The 20,115-nt window shown below is 32.7% G+C and overlaps 1 protein-coding gene and 1 long non-coding RNA gene across 2 annotated transcripts in view; one reads left to right on the top strand and one right to left on the bottom strand.

Annotated features, from left to right (window-relative positions):
* Positions 1-20,115, bottom strand: part of LOC123656893 — an 85,150-nt gene that overhangs the window by 48,240 nt on the left and 16,795 nt on the right. The gene's annotated exons all lie outside the window — the stretch shown is intronic.
* Positions 13,126-13,439, top strand: LOC123656895. The gene is made up of 2 exons (XR_006743615.1): positions 13,126-13,260; positions 13,355-13,439. It is a non-coding gene; the product is annotated as an uncharacterized LOC123656895 (long non-coding RNA).

The following is a 20,115-nucleotide window of genomic DNA, read 5'->3' as shown; positions in this document are numbered from 1 at the left end:
TAGTAGTGGAACACCGATAGTTTAAGAGGTTTCTAATGTTATGTCGTATATAAAAACATTTTTTTTTTTGGGCTTACATTGCAAATATTTATTTTATATTTTACGCCGGCGGTCACGAGTTCGATGCCTGCTCGAGCAATAATAGAACCCGCAAACCGTCGATATTTTACGCGACTACTAGCACGACTACACCAGAGCGGTTGTAATCTTAATATGTAACAAATACATTATTCAAATACTAATAAAAAATACAAATAATAGTAATTACCTTTCTTTACAAATATAGATTGCATGATATTTTTGAATAAAAATAATTTTTAACAAAAAAAAAAACCGACTTCAAAAAGGAAACTAAAAAGTGAAAAATAAATTTACTTAGTACAAAGTAATTCGTATTTTGATGTAGTTAATCAGAAATGATTAAATAAATATTTTATAATTTTGAAGTCGGTGCCAAGTAAAACCATAACTACTCTAGTATCTACTCATAAGTTGTATTCAGTTTTCTTTCATAATTTGTTTCATTGACTATTAGGTTGAATACTGTTATTATTCTGTTATTGTTTTGACATATCTAATAATATTTTTTGTACTTGTTTGTTGTGTGTGTGCTGTTTGTATTTGTTATTGTAGCCAGGTTGTTGTAGTATTTACTTGGCACCAACTTCAAAATTATAAAATATTTATTTAATCATTTCTGATTAACTACATCAAAATACGAATTACTTTGTACTAAGTAAATTTATTTTTCACTTTTTAGTTTCCTTTTTGAAGTCGGTTTTTTTTTTTTGTTAAAAATTATTTTATTTTACAATTTTTAGTGATGGGTAGACCTAACAAGGATGCTTTTTCTCTTATGTCGGGAGTTCGGAAACATACACAATACACAAGCACAAACACCCAGATCATGACAAACATCTATATGACCAATACAAATGTCTGTCGTGCGCGGGGATTGAACCCACTAACGCCAGCGCAACAGCCGGCGCTGTGACCGCTGCGCTAACGCGTCGACATACTATGAGTAAAGTTCGCTATCAGGTGTACGTAATAACAACCGGGACTGACAGCCTAGCGTGTTCTCCGAGGCTAGGTTGGGAGAACCACAAGGATTAACAACTAGACCAAAAATAAATATTTATATAAACATAAATATCCACTCCGAGCTGGAATAGAATCCGCGACCGTCGGTGTTTAGGCGCCGCCGACACGGCACATGCACCATTATATCAAAGCGGTCGTCAAACAGCAAAAGGTAACTGCTGTAAATTGTTGAGAAATTCCCTCGAGTGTTTATGGGCTCTATCATCAAACCTGGTCCTGCGAGACAGATGATCACACCGCAGGTAATTGCTATAAATCGTTGAAAAGTTCCCTCGACTATCTTTCGTCTCCATCATCAGACTTTAATGGCACTTGTAACTCATATAGGTGCAAAGTTCTCATCAATAGAAACGAATTAAGTTCAAACAGCAGGTAATTGCTATAAGTCGTCGAAGAGTACCCTCGACTATCTTTCGTCTCCATCATCAGACTGAAATGGCACTTATAACTCATATATATGCAAAGTTCTCATCATTAGAAACGAATTAAGTTCAAACAGCAGGTAATTGCTATAAGTCGTTGAAGAGTTCCCTCGACTATCTTTCGTCTCCATCATCAGACTGAAATGGTACTTATAACTCATATATATGCAAAGTTCTCATCATTAGAAACGAATTAAGTTCAAACAGCAGGTAATTGCTATAAGTCGTTGAAGAGTTCCCTCGACTATCTTTCTTCTCCATCATCAGATCGACTCCAGACCATTATTAAATAGTAGTGCTTTATAGTACTTAATGAAAACATGATTAAATTTACTAGTCTCCCTTACGATTTTTGAAAGTTTTCCTCGATTTCTCTGGGATCCCATCATCAGATCCTGGTTTCCTTATCATGGTACCAAACTATGAATATCTCCTTTCCAACAAAAAAAGAATTATCAAAATCGGTTCATAAACGAAGAAGTTATCTCCGAACATACATAAAAAAAAAAAAAAAAAAAATATATACGGTCGAATTGAGTAACCTCCTCCTTTTTTTGAAGTCGGTTAAAAAATACAATAAAAACACGTTAACATTAACAGCTTCTACGATTTTATTTTATTTTAATCTCAAAGAATTTGTACATTTTAAAATTAATTTAAACGAAAAAGAAATTTAAAAACATAAAAAATTAAGATTTCGTATTTTTTACATCACAACAACGAAATTTCCTAAATATCACATTTTCGGTAAAAATAACGGAACATTTTCGCTAAGGATACGAAAAAAAAATCCCCCAATAGTCAAATAACGTTACTCATGAGTATAATTCGGATTCCTCGAGTTTAATGAAATTCCAACAAGCTGTGAAACCTCTTCCTGTTCACGAACGACGTATCATTAATAGCTTTACGGGACGTTGGAACGATAATCCTTATGCCCCGCTGCATAATCGGATGTTGTGAGTTTCAGCGTATCATTCCTCCATTTCAACATCACAGTGACAGGTAATGTAAACATGTAGGTACGTGTATTTGACATAATACATACATAGAGAAGTATATTACATTTAATAGTTAAATGACTGAAAATAAAATATTTGTAATCTAATGCATATTAGTTCAACACAAAATATAACAAGACTATTTATAAACATAAATACAGCACATACTCATATATCTAATGCTCTAAATAATGTAAATAAAAATCGTTATCCGTCTGTTTCAAGTTAATCAATCAAATAAAATTATTTTTATTATTTATTAGTACTAAGCGGGATTATTTTCAATACCCTTATTTAATGAATAAACTTTTTATCAATTTCGTCAAACATGTAATACGAGTATACTAAAGAATGTATCACCAAAAACTAAAAAAAAGAATTGTAATGAAAACATATTTTTCGGATTTTTAGATGGCCAACGTTTTGGATACTTTACAGCAACCATGGTCACGGGAGGACGGTCCTCCGACGATAAAATTCGAAAAAGTTATTTTCATTATAATGAGTAAAATTCGCGTTAGAAAACAATATTTAAATATATGTATCATTGATATGTAACATAGGAAGAAAAAAATAAAAAATATATACAAAAGTATTTTATTTGGCACTTTTAAATTTTATGGTCCACGATTGTACTAAATTAGTACAGGTTATAATGTCAAAGTCACATAGAAGTGCACACATCTATAAACATACATATCGATCAGTCATAGAGTTTGACATCTTTCAAGAGATACATACGTGCATTGTACTTGAATGAGATGACAGCCGCTGTGAACGTGAGCGTCATAAATTTTAAGACGGCCATCTAAAACTACCGTAAAACCAGATGAGACAATTTTAAAACAGAATTTTAATGCACTTATTTAAAACTATAACCGTAAAGATGATACAAAGTCTTGGTTACACACTCACACACTTGAGCCTATTGCAGTCCACTGCTGGACATAGGCCTCCACAAGTTCGCCCCGAAAATGGCATGAACTCGTGTGTTTTGCCTATAGTCACCACACTGGGCAGGCGGGTTTGTGACCGGATCTTGGTTACAAGGATCGCTACATAAAGAAGACGAAAACTTATTTCATAAAAAATTCACCCGTACACGCACACGCTCACGCTCACGCGAGCTCACACATATATAGAATGAGTGAGAGCAGAAACATATGTATATTGTCTACACGTGTATCGTTGTTTAATTAAAACCAAATAATTGTAATATTAGTTGTTGAGAGTTAATGACTACAGCAGTTTCAACACTAGCGTAGACATGATTGAACATAATATTATTGATATACGAGTTGTTTTGTTTAAATAAAAAAGGTCTTTACACTTTATTACAAAGAGTAGTAAATAGTAGCTTGTTTAGGAACGAATGATCGACCATACAACGATAATAAGTTCGATTAGTTGATTCGGTTTTTTCGGATCAGTCATTCAGTTTCAATCAGAGATGGCCTTGATTCTATATTATTATGATAGAAAGGTAAAAATATTTAATGCAAAATATTTAATATTTTTTCAGCCTTTATATTCAATACTAGCGACCCGTCCCGGCTTCGCACGGGTGCAATGCTTTTACTAAATATACTACAGAATGTCTTTATTTATAGCGTAAAGCTAGCTTATAAGCATGGTTATTAACATAATAACAACAACATTCAAATATGCGTCGTAAGGATTACACGTTGTTACAGAGTGCATTGAAGAAATAAAGGTTCACTGCTCGTTCCCCGTAGATTATAGCGTGATAATATGTAGCCTATATGTTGATCCGACTTCTTAATAATATTCGTGCCAAATTTGAAGTAAATCCATGCAGTACTTTTTGAGTTTATCCCGGATATACAGACAAACAGACAAACAGACAAAAATTCTAAAAACTATATTTTTGGCTTCGGTATCGATTGCAGATCACGCTTCAAGTATTCTTTAAAAAAAAATATTCAATGTACAGTTTTGACTTTCCTACCATTTTATTATATGTATAGATATAGATTCTTCTTAGTTAATCGTTTAATGACAATAAAAATAACTTATTTCAGCAAGTGGTTCTCGCTTTATTTTTATATCATCCGTACATACAAAACGTTGATGTCAAGCATAATATTCTTTAGATCTTTTTTTTACTATATTATTAATCGAACAAGACTTCGAATGATATTTAATTAGAATTTGATGTGTAGTCTGTAAAAAGTGTATATTTTATAAGCACTTCCCGTATTTTTTAACCGACTTCCAAAAAAGGAGGAGGTTCTCAATTCGACTGTATTTTTTTTTCTTTTTTTTTTTCTTTTTTATGTATGTTACATCAGAACTTTTGACTGGGTGGAGCGATTTCGACAAATTTTCCTTTAATCGGATGGTGGTGTGTGCCAATTGGTCCCATTTAAATTTATATGAGATCTAACAACTACTTTTCGAGCTATATCTAATAATGCGTTTTTACTTGACGCTTTTTTCGTCGACCTACGTTGTATTATACCGCATAACTTTCTACTGGATGTACCGATTTTGATAATTCTTTTTTTTTGTTCGAAGGAAGATATCCCAAGTTTAGTACCATGATAAGAAAACCAGGATCTGATGATGGGATTCCAGAGAAATCGAGGGAACATCTTGAAAATCCGCAATAACTTTTTACTGGGTGTACCGATTTTGATAATTTTTAATTTAATCGATAGTTGATGTTTGTCACGTGGTTACATATAAATTTTATTGAGATCTGATAACTACTTTTTGAGTAATCTTTGATAACGCGTAGTTACTTGACTATTTTTTCGTCGATCTACGTTATATTACTCGTCGATGTAATTGAAGTCGGTTTTTTTTTCGTTTGCGAGCAAACACAATTATTATTTTGTGAGAGTAAACCACAGCCTCCTAGGAGACTTCAAAAGTATAGTAATTTTATACTATTTACCACAATTCTCTTTTGTGGATTAGCGATAATAACAAGTCTCGTACACTGCTTATATCAAAAAGGCTGGTTTCCACAAAATACTTTCTCTTACTGCATTTTTAGTTTATTTTTGACATTGTTTATATCAAAACATGACAGAATCACGCTTGCTTTACATATTTTCTTAAGACATAAATAAGTACCCACGTTGATTGACTTCTGTAACTGGTACATATACATAACAAAAGTACATTCACTATTATATTCTAACCAGTATTATATTCTGTCCGTACACGTCCGTGTATGAATATATCATGCAGCTAAAATTATGCGTATTTTGTGAAGGATATGGTAATTATATGATATTCAAGACAATAAGCCTTTTCGAATTCTTATTCATATTTTTTCAAAGCTGCATAAACTAGTTACTACACAATAATGTTATATGAAAAAAAAAACATTTTTATATATCAATTGTTCAGTTTGTTTCCCTGACACTCAAAAGAGTGTATATATAATATTAATATTTAGAAGTACATATTTCAATCATTTTGTAAGTAAATCAATAAGCTCATAGCTCTTTCATAGCTATTCTAATATTTTTATCAGTCAAACAAGATCAAACTAAACATATTCCTTTACTTATTTACATATTTTATTCATAAAACTACATATAAATTTCTAAACTAATATTATAAACGAACAATATTTCATGAAAATTAATGATTTTTATACAACTAGGTCGACAAACAAGCGTACTCCCTAGCTGATGGTAAGCGATTACCGTAGCTTGCAGACGCCAGAAGCAACGCGTTGCCATTCCATTCCCGAACCTCCTCAGGAGCTCTGCGTTACTAACCACAGCCACCACCCACCACACATTAAAAATATCATAAAACTAGTTTGTGATAATAAGTTCTCATTTCATGTCATTTACTAAATTTATATTTAATAGTATTTTAGAAAATAAAATAGGAAATATGCTCTTATAAAAGATTTCAAGTTCTAACCTATATCTTTCTGTCGTGACATTAGTATGTAAGTGTAGCGTACATGGATAGCTACGGTTATGTATATATAGGGATGTTTCAGAACAGTAACATATTGCATCGCATGCAGGAACCATCCTGATGAAATATGTAAGGCAAGAGTCTTGAAACGTAGCTCACTCGTAAATATTAAAAATGGCAATGTGGGAGAAACGTTGCTATTTCGGCACACGTCAATTCGATACATACATACGTACTTAATACTACTACGATATTGTACTTTAAATATAATTTATTTATACGATAGAAAAATTAAAATTTCGAAAATATTATGGTTAATATCATTAGATATATTTGTATATTATTAAACATACGTAAAATATGTAAGATACAAGCCAACAATTAAAATCTGCCGAAAAATAAATCGAATTGATATAATTAAATTAGTTATCATTAAAGGTTAATAGATTCATTATTATTAAAGGTTTTGTCAATTTACTGTAGTACCTGGATGACCGAGCTTAGCTCGGTATTTTTATTAAATCGTGTTTTTTTGGAAATCATATTTAAATACGAATTACATATTGATGAAATATGAATAATGTTTTCCAATTTTTACGGTTTTTATTTTTTTGTTTTTTTTTTTTTTATTCTTAATATTTTATTTTGCTCGTTTAACAGTACTAGATATTGTATTTTTAATTTACATGATTTTTTTACGAATAAATATTAAATAAATTATTACTTAAAAATGGCGATTATTATACATACAGACACTACAGACAATTTTCCGATTCATTTAGAATTAACGTGACTGAATGAACAAAAGATATTTACTTTATCTTAGAATTGTAGCTTAAGAGAGTTCAGTTAGAATGGACGAAGACCTTCACATAAGATGCCTTAATCCTTCATCTTCGTCAGTTAGTTATTAAAATATGAATTTATTCATAATATGTACTCCTAACTTCACCAATCTACTTGAGCTATTGAAGTTGTGCGTTATTCTCCTTCTTAATCAGTCCTTATGTTACAAGTAAAGTTTAAAAAGTAACGCTGGTAAGATTCCAAACGGCGCTCAACTAATATTTAATATATTTAACGAAAGAGTTTGTATTTTTGAAAAAATAATGCTATTACAAAAAATAAACGTTAAAACATGTAGCACCTTTTTCAAGCGTATTGTGATCAACAGAAATAGTCACTAAATTAATAAGGCGCTCGTAGGTGGTGGATAAATACGACTTAGAGACATCAAAAACACTTGCTAATAAAACAGTCTGAAAATAATCTACCCACGCTACTCCTTACAAGAAATATTATATTTCAATGTTACTATCGGAAAAATTATTTCGAATATTAGGTGCCCAAATCCTATTTATTTTGTAAGTTCCGTGATCTAACGACCAAACTACATTTTTTTTCTCAGTTCATGATTTTCTGTTCATCATTTCAGATGTTAAAGACCTTGCCTACAACACTCGTAAGAGCAATACAAATTAAAACTTAAATAAAAAATGGTTTATTGTACTCAAATTATGAACTGACATCCATTTTTTATTCATGCATACATATTTACGACCGCTCTGGTGTAGTGATGCGTGTGCCATATTGGCATCTAAACATCAACGGTTTGCGGGTTCGATTCGCTCGGTATGTATAGTTGTATTTGAGCAAATATTTATTTCCGGTTTGGGTGTCTGTCCTCCTGGGACTCTCCACCTACTGATAGAATATATCCGCCAAACCACAGTTATCCTTCTTTTAAATGGAGAAAGAAGTCCACAAGTGGGATGAGTGAGACTGCTAAATTTTAGTCAGAAGTACCACCGAATCGAAACCGATCAGAAGTTACCATTGTCAGAGAATCACGCACACTGATGAAAAAAAAAATATCGAAACGTATATGTAAAATAAGTATATTTTTAAAGTATATTATATTATATATTTAAAGTATATTTATAAGTATATTTTTGTTTGTTATCTAACATCGATATAACAATTTTTTTAAATTTTTATTTATGTATTAAACTTTATGGCACACACAAAAAAGAAGATACATTTTAGAACAATTAGATAAAAAACAAATTATGTTTGTTTTGTTATCAATATCTAAAAAAGCATTTATAAAATTAATTTCTTCTGAATTATGTAAATTACGTAACATGCGTAATAATCACGCTTTTTACTCATGGAAAACAAAGTAATAATAAAAAAAACACCTGTTAAGATTTATTATACAATATTACACATAAAATCGGACGATCTTAAAAGCTGTTGTTCATTTTGAATGTAGCAATTCGTTTATTTACAAAATAAACGATCATTTCTGACAATAATAAGAATATGTAGGCCGAGATAAATGTTTCTAATGCATTTTTTTCACTTAGCAAAAAATTCACGTGTGAAAATATGAAATAGTAAAGATTAAGATATCAACAAGTTGTCATTTCGAAGCAATCAAATGTGTATATACAATAATGAACACAAGTCACACTATACATATATACTGTACGTAATGAAGACTTTCTCGAGAGTCGTAGATGCTGGGAGGGTACTACAGCGAAGACTCTTGACAGTACTCTCGTCACTACAATTGCCTTTGTCTACGAGGGTCCACTACAATCATTAGAAATGAGGTTGACTATGTATCAAGTAGCCGTTATTGAATTTCAATAATTAATCAATTATTTAAATTTCTTTTTCGAATTCTTTAGTACATACTAATTGACCATTCGACAAGTGTTTCACGAATTGCAACTATTACACTAACAGCAGTTCTAAAAATCGAGCACTACTCATATATCTTTATAGATATACTGACATCATATGTATTGTTTCATCATAATCTATATATTAATACATAAAAATGAATCCCTTGTTTCCTTGGTTACGCCGTAACTTGAGAACGAATTTCCCATTTCGTTCATCTTTTTCTTAATTATCGTAGATGGTACATCCTTATACCATCTACAAGAATCCTACGAACAGAATTTGTTAAAAAAATTGTACAGATTAAAAGTAACGACCTTTTTTAACTTCCATCGCCTATGTCAGTTCGTAAAATAAAACAAAGTATGTAGGATCAACTAATCTACATTTTTTTTATAAAACTTATAAAAAAAATACAAAAACACATACAACACTATAAAATAATAAAAAACTAATCAAACTTAACCGCTTTGCAAATTACTAAAAGTCTAGGATATACCTGTAGCTTTTTCATACTTACAAATTAATGCTTTGAAATATTAACACAAGACTTAATATTAAACACGTATGAGGAGTTATAAAATTGCAAAATCTCGGTACAGCTCACTTAGGAAGCGCACACAAGTGTAGTAACTCTCAGAGAACTTTACAGACGACTCTCGAGAGACTTCGATGCCACTCAATTCCTTGAAGCTATCGACTTTGTCTATAAGAAGAACAAAATATCGTTCGAATAAGACACGCGGATTGTTTATTATTTAACTTACTTTGTTTCAATTCCAATTGCTAGAGTAAAATTGAGTTTATATTTAAACGATTCAATAACGTCAGTCTTTATTCTTCTTGCACGTTTTTCACTATTTGTGGACTACCCCTTGGTTCTACCCTTACAGAGATGAAATAGGAGATGTTAATTTGTATTAAAGATCGTCATTTTTGATGATAAGGGTTTCTTAAGCTTTGTTTTAAGATTACTGATCAATAAGTAATAAATAAGTAAATATGTATTTAAGCGTCCGCGGGAAGTCTAGGCTAAAGTGAGTGAATTAGTACCCCCTTTTCGTCTACAGGTTAGAGTGGAAGTCATGTGGAGTTAAAAGCATGTAACTATAATATATATAATTAGGTTTTTTTGTGAAAAATAAATAAAAATGTATTTCATATTTTGTGTGAAAGCGTTTTTTTGTTAAAGATTGAAAAAACATGAACTATATTTTTATTCAGCTTTTGAAATTATAAATTATTATAATTATTACCTTTATTCTTAGAATCGGTTAGAAACTGATTCTAAATAAATAAGTAAATAAGTAAATAAGTATCCCTTGAACGATTTTTTATGCCTCATATCTTCGTAGTCATAGAGTATGTATGTCATATCGGAAGTTATAAGCAAGAAATTTTATTTTTAGGATTTGATTGCATACAATAATTAATCATAAATTAATACTGTTCATCTGCGTAAGTTTTTGATATTAAAATATTATATTAGTTCGTATTACTGAAATTACCAAAAATAAGGGGAGACTTGTATTTCGCACAACTGTTTGTCTGTGTTGTTGGCACGACAATTCTGCGCTGCCAGAAGTCTGGTAGTTCTAGCGCACAAAACTCAATATCCGTGGTATTCGAAGTTGTCCCAAGTTATGGTACTCGTAATATAATCATTAGGTGCTAATTTAACACCCATTTGTAAATATAAACCATTCTATGCGAGCGTAGGCAACTGATAGTTTCAGTGCCAGTGAAAGTCCCGTCAAAATCGGTCTAGCCGTTCAAATCTAATCTCTGAAAATCTAATCTATTAGAAATGTATTTACTTATAACTCTGCGAACTGAAAATTAACTTTTTTGTTAAATTCCATGCGAACGAAGTCGCGTACACAGCTGGTATTTAATAAGAAAACTTTTAATTATTTTATGTCTATCTGGGCGCGGTAAACACGGTTTTTTAACCGTAAATTTTACGGTTAAAAAAGCGTAATTTTGCGGAAAGACCGGTATAAAAATTAGTTAAAGTAGGCTATATATTGCTCCACAACCTCTCCTACTTTCTAGTGAAAAGCCCATAAAAATCGGTTTAGCCATTCCGAAGATTAAACCGGACAAACGGAAAGATATACAGACAGACAGACACAAATTTTAAAATCTTTTGTGTTTTAGTATCGTGTAAATAAATATATACACTTGAAAAAATATAGTTATTTTGAAATCACAGACACTTCAATTTTATTAACGTAATACGAACGTTAAAACGTTACACAAATAGGATAAAAAGGTAGGAAGCAGTTAGCAAATTGGAAATGGAAACTTTTAAGGCGAAAGGGTTTTTTTCACCATTACTCCTCGTTAGCGCTCTCCCTTTATGAAATTTCAAACACGGTAATGAGACGAGCTTTAGATATATACTTTGTTTCAAAACCGGGGCAATTAATGAATTATTTATAAAGTTAGTGTCATAAAATTATTTTTCGACCTAATTTCAAAATGTAAATTATTAAGATTTTTTTTCTATTACAATTTTGCGTTATACTATGGCATCTACTAGTGTTGTAACGAATATTTGGTTTACACATTCGCATTCGCGAATATTCGCGATTTTTCAATATTCGTATTCCATTCGCGCGAATGATGATGATGCGAATATTTGGCGAATGTTTTTATTTTATTTTATGATGATGGATATAGAATCATAATATTGCTGATAAGATTTATATTTGATACTAGCTGTGCCCGCGACTTCGTCCGCATGGAATTTAACAAAAAAGTTATTGTTCAGTTCGCAGTTATAAAAAAAAATAAAAAATGTAAGATAAAAGTAGTCTATGTTACTCCGTATTACATCAGCTATCTGACAGTGAAAGTTTCGCTAAAATCAGTCCACCCCTCTCAGAGATTAGCCGGAACAAACAGACAGACAGAAAGACAAAAATTGTAAAAAATGTCATTTTGGTATATGTACCGTGTAAACATCCATATGTATTTAGTAAAAAGCTGATATTCTAATTAATAATTAATAATTTAAGGTACTGTGTGGCTACGGTACTAAAGAATATAGCCACCCCCTCTCTTCCCGTGGGTGTCGTAAGAGGCGACTAAGGGATAACACAGTTCCGCTACCACCTTGGAACTTAAAAAGCCGACCGGTGGCGGGATAACCATCCAACTGCTGGCTTTGAAATACGCAGGCCGAAGACGGGCAGCAGCATCTACGGTGCGACAAAGCCAGCCCTGCGGTCACCAACCCGCCTGCCCAGCGTGGTGACTATGGGCGAAACACATGAGTTCACGTTAATTTTGGCTTAAACTTGTGGAGGCTTATGTCCAGCGGTGGACTGTATAGGCTGTAATGATGATGACGTTATTTTAATATTACAAGCAGACTCTCCAATTTCATTTATTTGTATATATTTACTTATATTCTAATAAAATAAATATTCCGGGGTATAAGTACAGTGTGGTTTACATCTCGAATTGATGATGCCATTGGTCCTGCGACACAGATAACCACTCTCCACTTCAACTTGCTAATTCTGTGGGCTATGTCGGTTACTTTCGTTCTCTCGCGGATAGTCTCATTTCTAATCCTATCTTTGAGAGAAACCGCAAGTATAACCCGTTCCATTGCACGTTGAGAGACTTATGGACTGATGGATATGACTACTGGACTGATTTGTGAACCAGTTGTAACGTAGTAAAATTGTGGTGCATAGCGACATCTAGTTATAGCCGCGGTATTACTATTGATCCTGGTATTGAGGTTTATCTAGCGAAGCTTGCGGGCTCACTAGATGGCGTGCTTGGAGAGTTGCTATGTATTTGCACGGTTTTGTTTTTACATTGTTTCATATTTAAATATTTATTTAATTGCTTAGGATTTTTGTCTAAATTGTTTTTATAAATAATATTAAAAAAAAAATAAAATATATAGATTTATTTCGGTTTGCTGTATTGGATAAATTTTTAATTTTGAGTGGCAGCACTGCCAGATTAAAAGGACTTTCGCTTCGACCATGATTGGGAACGGCGAGGGAAAGATTTCACGTTTTCGTGTTTTGTTGGCCAGGTTCGCCTGCATATTAAAAATTATGTCTCTGAAGTAGAGAATAATAATTTTATTTATCTCAACAATAATGGTGAGTTAATTTCGATATTTTGGTGGGACCTTTTTTCCTTTGTGTTTGTGATAACCTTTAGGTGTCATATAACTCGTAATTTATTTTGTTACAGCTTCCTTATTTTGTTCATTTTGAAATGGATATTTTTATCTGATTTCGGGGATGGTGGGAACGAGAGATTACACATATGCAATCTACTCTGGTAAGATTTCAAACCATTCTTTTAAATTTTGCATCGGTTCGATTCCGCCATTTTGACAACGTGTTTTCTTTGTTTCAGGGTTTTTTTTTTTCATTCTATCATTTTTATATTTCCTTAGTATTTTATTGTTTTATTTTATTATATTACGTAACTAATTAATAGAAATATGACTTTAGAAGAAAATACACTTGCGTTACCATGATGTAGGAAAAATTAAAAATATGAAAAATTTATAATTTGAAATTAAGATGGAACTTAAATGAGTTACAAACTGAACTCAAACTTAAAATTATATTTCGATTTCATTCTGTCATTTCCGTTAAACTTCAATCATCGAGGCCTGGATATTTGAATTTGGAATTTAAATAAAACACTAAAAGAACCTTTGGGCTGGAGATCCTGCTTATCGAAACTTCCTGTTGAAACCTTAACACCCGGTGGATGTCCAGAGCAAATTGACAATTCAAGTAATTGGTATGAATTAAAGCAGAAGAGGTACAGACTTTCTCATTATTTAGTTGATCTATGCTTATTTACAAGGTTATTTGATTTCTGGTGGTATACTCGTTAAGCTCATTATACTCGTTAAGCAATTATACTCATCACGTATTTTTTTTTTAATGTAGTAAATATATTAAGAACCTTCTCTCTACGACTGAGCAACCTTAGTATTTGTGTAAATTGTAATTTCTGAAGTGATGGTTTTGGGGTTAGCTAGGTAGGCTTATTTATTATATTTTGTTACATGAGGGTAAGTGTAAAAAAAATGGAAATAAAACTACCTTAATGTTGAATATCTAGTTGGTTTATTATTTAAATCTTTTTTTTTCCTACCTGCTTAAAATTTGTATTTGGTCCTAGCCCTAAAGTTATATCACTATTTTCTTTGTCAACGGCACATTGTATTCCGAAATAGCCGGGCAACTTTTTCCGTCAATGTGTCGGGTGGCAAATGGCGCCCACGGATTAATTTAAATTGTGATGTTTATATACAAACATAGATGTTAGAGTGAAGCAATAAAACCCATGGTTTATTTTGAATTTTTTTTTGTTGTAATCACAGTTTAATATCATTTTTTTGTTGCGAGTATAATTTTTTTTTTTTAATGTTATCTTGTTTGATGAGTATATCACCCGTAGATTTTGAAAATACTGTAATATTAGTAGTATTTTGAGTTTTGACAATTGTCAGTGTGTAAAGAAAAAATTTTAAAAGTAAATAATTTTTTTTTTTTTTTGCATTTTGTTGGTATCAAATCATATTTGCAATTATTCATTCTTGTGTGCACTGCATATTGTGCCTTGGCATTTTGTTTATTTTTTCTTTTGGGAGGTTTTGACTTTTAAAGTTTTCCGTGAAGACGTTCTTTTGACAATTGTTAAGATTCAGTAGTTTCTTAGACATAGTTACATTTGTATTTATTTATTTGATTAGATTAGCTACTTTTATTTGATTAGAGGTTGGGGTTATACCATACCACACTTCAAGTTGTTTGGATAATTCTGATAATTTAGATTATGTATTTTCTTTATTTTATTCTGGGTTCATATAGAGTTATATGAACATTTCAACTGACCAATGTTAAATTGTATTTGGTATTTCATAGTAAGTTGATTGTTTTTGTTTAGAGTTATTATAATTTATACCTAGTTTAGGTTATATACATATTTTTTTTGTTGAGTTGTGTATATGTAGGCTGTGCCACATTGATTATTTTGACACATAAGGCTGTATCACACCTTACAATTTTGTATGTTATTTAGTATTATTTCTTCTTTCTTCTGTATACTTTAGAAATATTATTTTGTAATGGAAGCATAGTTGTTGAGATATTATTTAGAGTAGGCTAAGTTTAAACATTTCTTTTTTTTTGTTTTTTTTAATAGTATGCTTAAATTCCGTATAAGTAATTTTGATTTTTGTTGAAGCTTTTGTAACCTTTTTTTTTTAGTAACGATAATACCACCGGGATCCATTTCTAATATCTTGGCTGTACCGATTTTTATAAATCAAAATGGAACAAACTTTTGTGCAATTTCACTCTCTTTTGAAAGACGAATTAACTTATGAGGTGTCCATTCGTTCTGAAACGCCAGCACCTACTGTGCTTGGTTTAAAGAAACAATTAAAACATTTAATAACAGAGATTCCTTCTGAATCAATTTTGGAAACGGACATTGATGCTGAAACCGAGTTGGAGGTTGTTTCTCAAAAACTTCAGGATTTAAAAGATTTAATTAAGAAATTTGAGGAAAATAAAGAGCGACATATTCTTTGTAGGGCTAAAGCTTTAGCGTCACATTTATATTTCAGAAATTTAAGAATACATTCTTCCGAGCTCACCCTAAAAGGTAAGAGGAGTGAGATAAGTTCAAAATTGGAAATTCTAATTTCAAGATTGGAACCTAACAATGATTGGGCTCAGGAAAGCGAATCTTTGACTTCAGACAGCTCCACAGTAGAATGCACTGGGGACAAAAATGTCGCCAAGTGGAAGTTAACTTACAATGGACAGGGAGACCCACGTAGCTTCATCGAACGTGTGGAAGAATATAAGAAGTCGTATGGAGTTTCAGATTCGAAGCTGTTCATTTCTGCCTTTCATCTTTTTACATGTAAAGCTTTATTGTGGTTCAGAGGTAATAAATCATTAGTCTCAAATTGGTTAGAATTAAAAAAGTTATTTTTGGAAGAATTTGACGCAGTCGATTATGATCATAGGTTAATTGGAGAAATCAGAGCTCGTACGCAAGGCCCCGATGAACCAGTGTGTATTTATTTTTCGGTAATGTTCTGTATGTTTGCGAGATTAACGACTCAACTTTCTGAAAAACAAAAATTAGACATTCTTTTACATAACATTCGTCCATGTTATTCCGAGCAACTGGCCCTAGTAACCATAGATTCAGTAGCGGTTTTGAAAGAAAAGTGTCGTAAACTAGAGGCTGCCAAACAACGTTCTGCTTTATTTTCGGAGCCCAGTAGTAATAAAGCGCTTCTAAGTTCTGAGTTTGCTTACAAACCGAATTCAAAACAAGTAAACACAGTTTCGGCGACAGCGGTTAAGGTTAATAGGAGTGAAAATAATAATTTTTTACAGTCAAATAAAAAACTTTGTTATAAGTGTGGTAAGGGAAACCACAACTTTAAATTTTGTAGGGTTGTTCCGAGGTCTCTAAGGTGTTTTTCGTGTGGATTGCAGAACTACACAGTTAAAACATGTCCAGTGTGTAGTAAGAGGACTTTGGTCAGACAACCACCTTCAGATAAAAATTCAAAAAACTAATATACCAGGACTGTGCAGAGACACAATTACATAGTGTTGTCAATTATAATAAAACAACTTGCATACCTGACACAGTTCTGTTTTCAATTAATGAAAAGGATGTTAGACCACATTTACAGACTTCAGTAGACAACTTAGAGATTACAGGATTACTAGATTCCGGTGCTTGCGCGTCAATTTTGGGTAACCAGGCGCACAAGGTTTTTTTGAAAATGGGTTACAAATTACATGTGGATAATGACACCACATTTTCTGTGGCAAATGGGGACCAACTCCATTGCTTGGGTTACATGTTTGTTCCGATTACTTACAATTCTATGACTCACATTATTAAATTTTTTGTAATTCCATCTATTGTGGTAGATGTTATTTTTGGTTGTGACTTTTGGAAAACGTTTCAGTTAGCGCCAGGAATTTTTGATAATTTGGAATTGAGTAAGGCACCTTCAAGATTTTATAATTTAAATGTTATTGATAATGAACCAGTTCATACCATAAAATCTTTTGAATCATTAACAAACCAGCAAAAAGAATTAGCGAATTCAGTAGTAAATAAATTTTTGGATATTTCATCACAAAGGATAGGTTTAGGTAGAACTAACTTGATTGAACATATTATTGATACCGGTGATGCTTTACCTATTAAGATTAAACAATATCCACTTTCTCCGGAAAAGAAAGAGGCGTTATGTAAAGAACTAGATAGAATGCTGGAATTGGATGTAGTCACTCCTAGTGAGAGTCCTTGGAATAACCCAGTGATCTTGGTTAAAAAGGCAAATGGAGACTGGAGATTTTGCTTGGATTGCCGTAAGTTAAACTCAGTAACCAAGGGGGATTCATATTCGATTCCGTACATTCCGCAAATTCTGGATAGCCTAAAAGAAGCTAAATTTTTGTCATCAATTGATTTAAGTTCTAGTTTTTGGCAAATTCCGTTAAGTGAAGATTCTCAAGAGAAAACTAGTTTCACAGTTCCGGGTAGGGGTTTGTTTAAATTTAAAGTTATGCCTTTTGGCTTATGCGGTGCTCCAGCACGACAACAGAGATTAATGGACCGGTTATTTAATCAAAATTTTTGTAACGATATAACGAATGGGAGAGTTTTTTGTTATATAGACGACATTGTGATTTGCTCTTCAGATTTTGAAACGCATTTAATTTTGTTAAATAGAGTTTTGGATAAATTAGAAATGGCTAAATTGTCAATAAATTTTGAAAAATGTAGTTTTTTTCGGAAATCATTACGTTATTTAGGGTACATGGTAGATGAATTCGGGTTACGGACTGATCCAGAGAAGGTTGCCGCGGTCATGAATTTTCCGACACCAAAATCCGCACAGGATGTAAAAATATTTTTAGGTACATGTTCCTGGTATAGACGCTTTATTAGAAACTTTTCGACTATAGCAGCCCCACTCAATAGATTAACTAGTAAAGGCAAGAACGCACCAAAATTTGAGTGGAGTGAACAAGCAGAGGTGGCATTTAATACTTTGAAAAATGCACTAGTAACGGCACCTGTGCTTGCGGTTCCGAATTTCGACAAGCCATTTAAGGTACATTGCGATGCTTCAGCTTATGGAGTTGGCGGTATGTTGACACAAGAGGTAGATGGACATGATCATCCCATCGCATATGTCAGTAGGAGTTTAAATAAAAATGAAAGGAATTACAGTGCGACAGAACGCGAAGCTCTTGCTGTCATTTTTGCAGTGGAGAAATTTCAGGCTTATTTTGGTTCAAAAACAATTACGATTATTACGGATCATGCATCGCTTAAGTGGTTTTTGAATTTGGAAAATCCCTCTGGGAGATTGGCCAGATGGGGTTGCAGATTGTCACAGTATAATTTTATTATTGAGCATAGAAAGGGTAGTGATAACGTAGTTCCAGATACCTTGTCGAGACTCATAAAGGTTGATGTGGTTAAAGTTGGACGAAGTAGTTCGGGACAACAGACTATCGTTGATGACTGGTATGACAAAATATTCAATGGTTGTAAAAATAATCCAGCCAATTTTCCAAATTTTTGCATTTTGAATAATAAATTGTTCCGTTTCAGTAAATGTAAATACCAGCTTTTGAGTGAGTTCGATTGGAAAGAGGTAGTCCATAAGAGCGACATTAATAGGATTTTGAAAGAAAACCATGCAGACCCAACTGCTGGTCATTTCGGCGTGTTCAAAACTCATCGTAGAATATCACTTCGATACTTTTGGCGCGGTATGTATAAGGATGTGGTTGATTATGTTAAAAATTGTGATGTTTGTGCTGCTTATAAGCATTCAACAACAGCCACTCCTGGTTTATTAGGAAAACCAAAAGTCTGTAGTAGACCGTTTCAGGTTATTTCTGCTGATCTGGTAGGACCTTTGCCCAGATCTAGATCAGGTTTTACTTTTCTTTTTGTAGTAACTTGTTGCTTCTCAAAATATACAATGTTGTTTCCGTTAAGGCGTGCCACAGGTGCCGCTGTTGTAAAGGCGCTTGAGAATTTTGTTTTTCTGAACCATAGTGTTCCGGAGACCGTAATTGTAGACAATGGATCGCAATTCACGGGTTCCGAATTCCGTAATCTCATAAAGCGTTACAATATTCCGAATTTGCATTACACACCATTGTATACACCACAAGTAAATCTTGTAGAGAGGTATAACAAGACTGTTATGACTGCAGTAGCTGCTTTTGTGAAGGACAACCACAGGTCCTGGGATGAAAACTTGTATAAAGTCCAGTTTGCCATTAACAGCGCGGTAAACGAGTCCACTGGTTTCTCCCCGTTTTTTCTTGTCCATGGAAGAGAACCGGTACTAAATGGTTCCTTTTATAAAGACTCGGATAAGGATTACGAGGTAGGAATGCCAAGGGAGGAATATGCTGGAAATTTTGGAATTTTACAGGACATATTTCGTCAAGTCAGAGAGAATTTGTTCCAGGCTCATGCAGAGAATGCAACGCATTATAATTTGCGGCGCAGACCAGCACGTTATGCGGTAGGCGATATTGTGTGGAAAAAGACGTATACACAAAGCGATGCTGAGAAATTTTTTACAGCCAAGTTGGCTCCTAAATATGAAAAGTGCAGGGTAGTAAAAGTTTTGTCACCTCTAGTGTATGAGTTGGTTAGAGTTGCTGACAACCATCCTATAGGTACTTGGCATATTAAGGATTTTAAGAGGTAAATATTTAGCATTTCATTTTTGTGGTCTTTACTGTTTGGATATTTAAGTTTCGACTATATTCAATTAGTTTTTTTTGAGTGTGTAGTGATGTACTGAGTTAGCAGTTACATTACCATGGTTTGAATAGGGATTGATGAAGTTGATGTAAGTAAGGTTAGGATGCTTGAGATTTGAGTGTTCGTGGAAGACTAGCAAAAGG

This window comes from Melitaea cinxia, chromosome 10 (assembly GCF_905220565.1).
Source record: "Melitaea cinxia chromosome 10, ilMelCinx1.1, whole genome shotgun sequence".
In the NCBI taxonomy this organism is placed as follows: domain Eukaryota; kingdom Metazoa; phylum Arthropoda; class Insecta; order Lepidoptera; family Nymphalidae; genus Melitaea; species Melitaea cinxia.
This window is presented reverse-complemented; position numbering and strand designations above follow the sequence as displayed.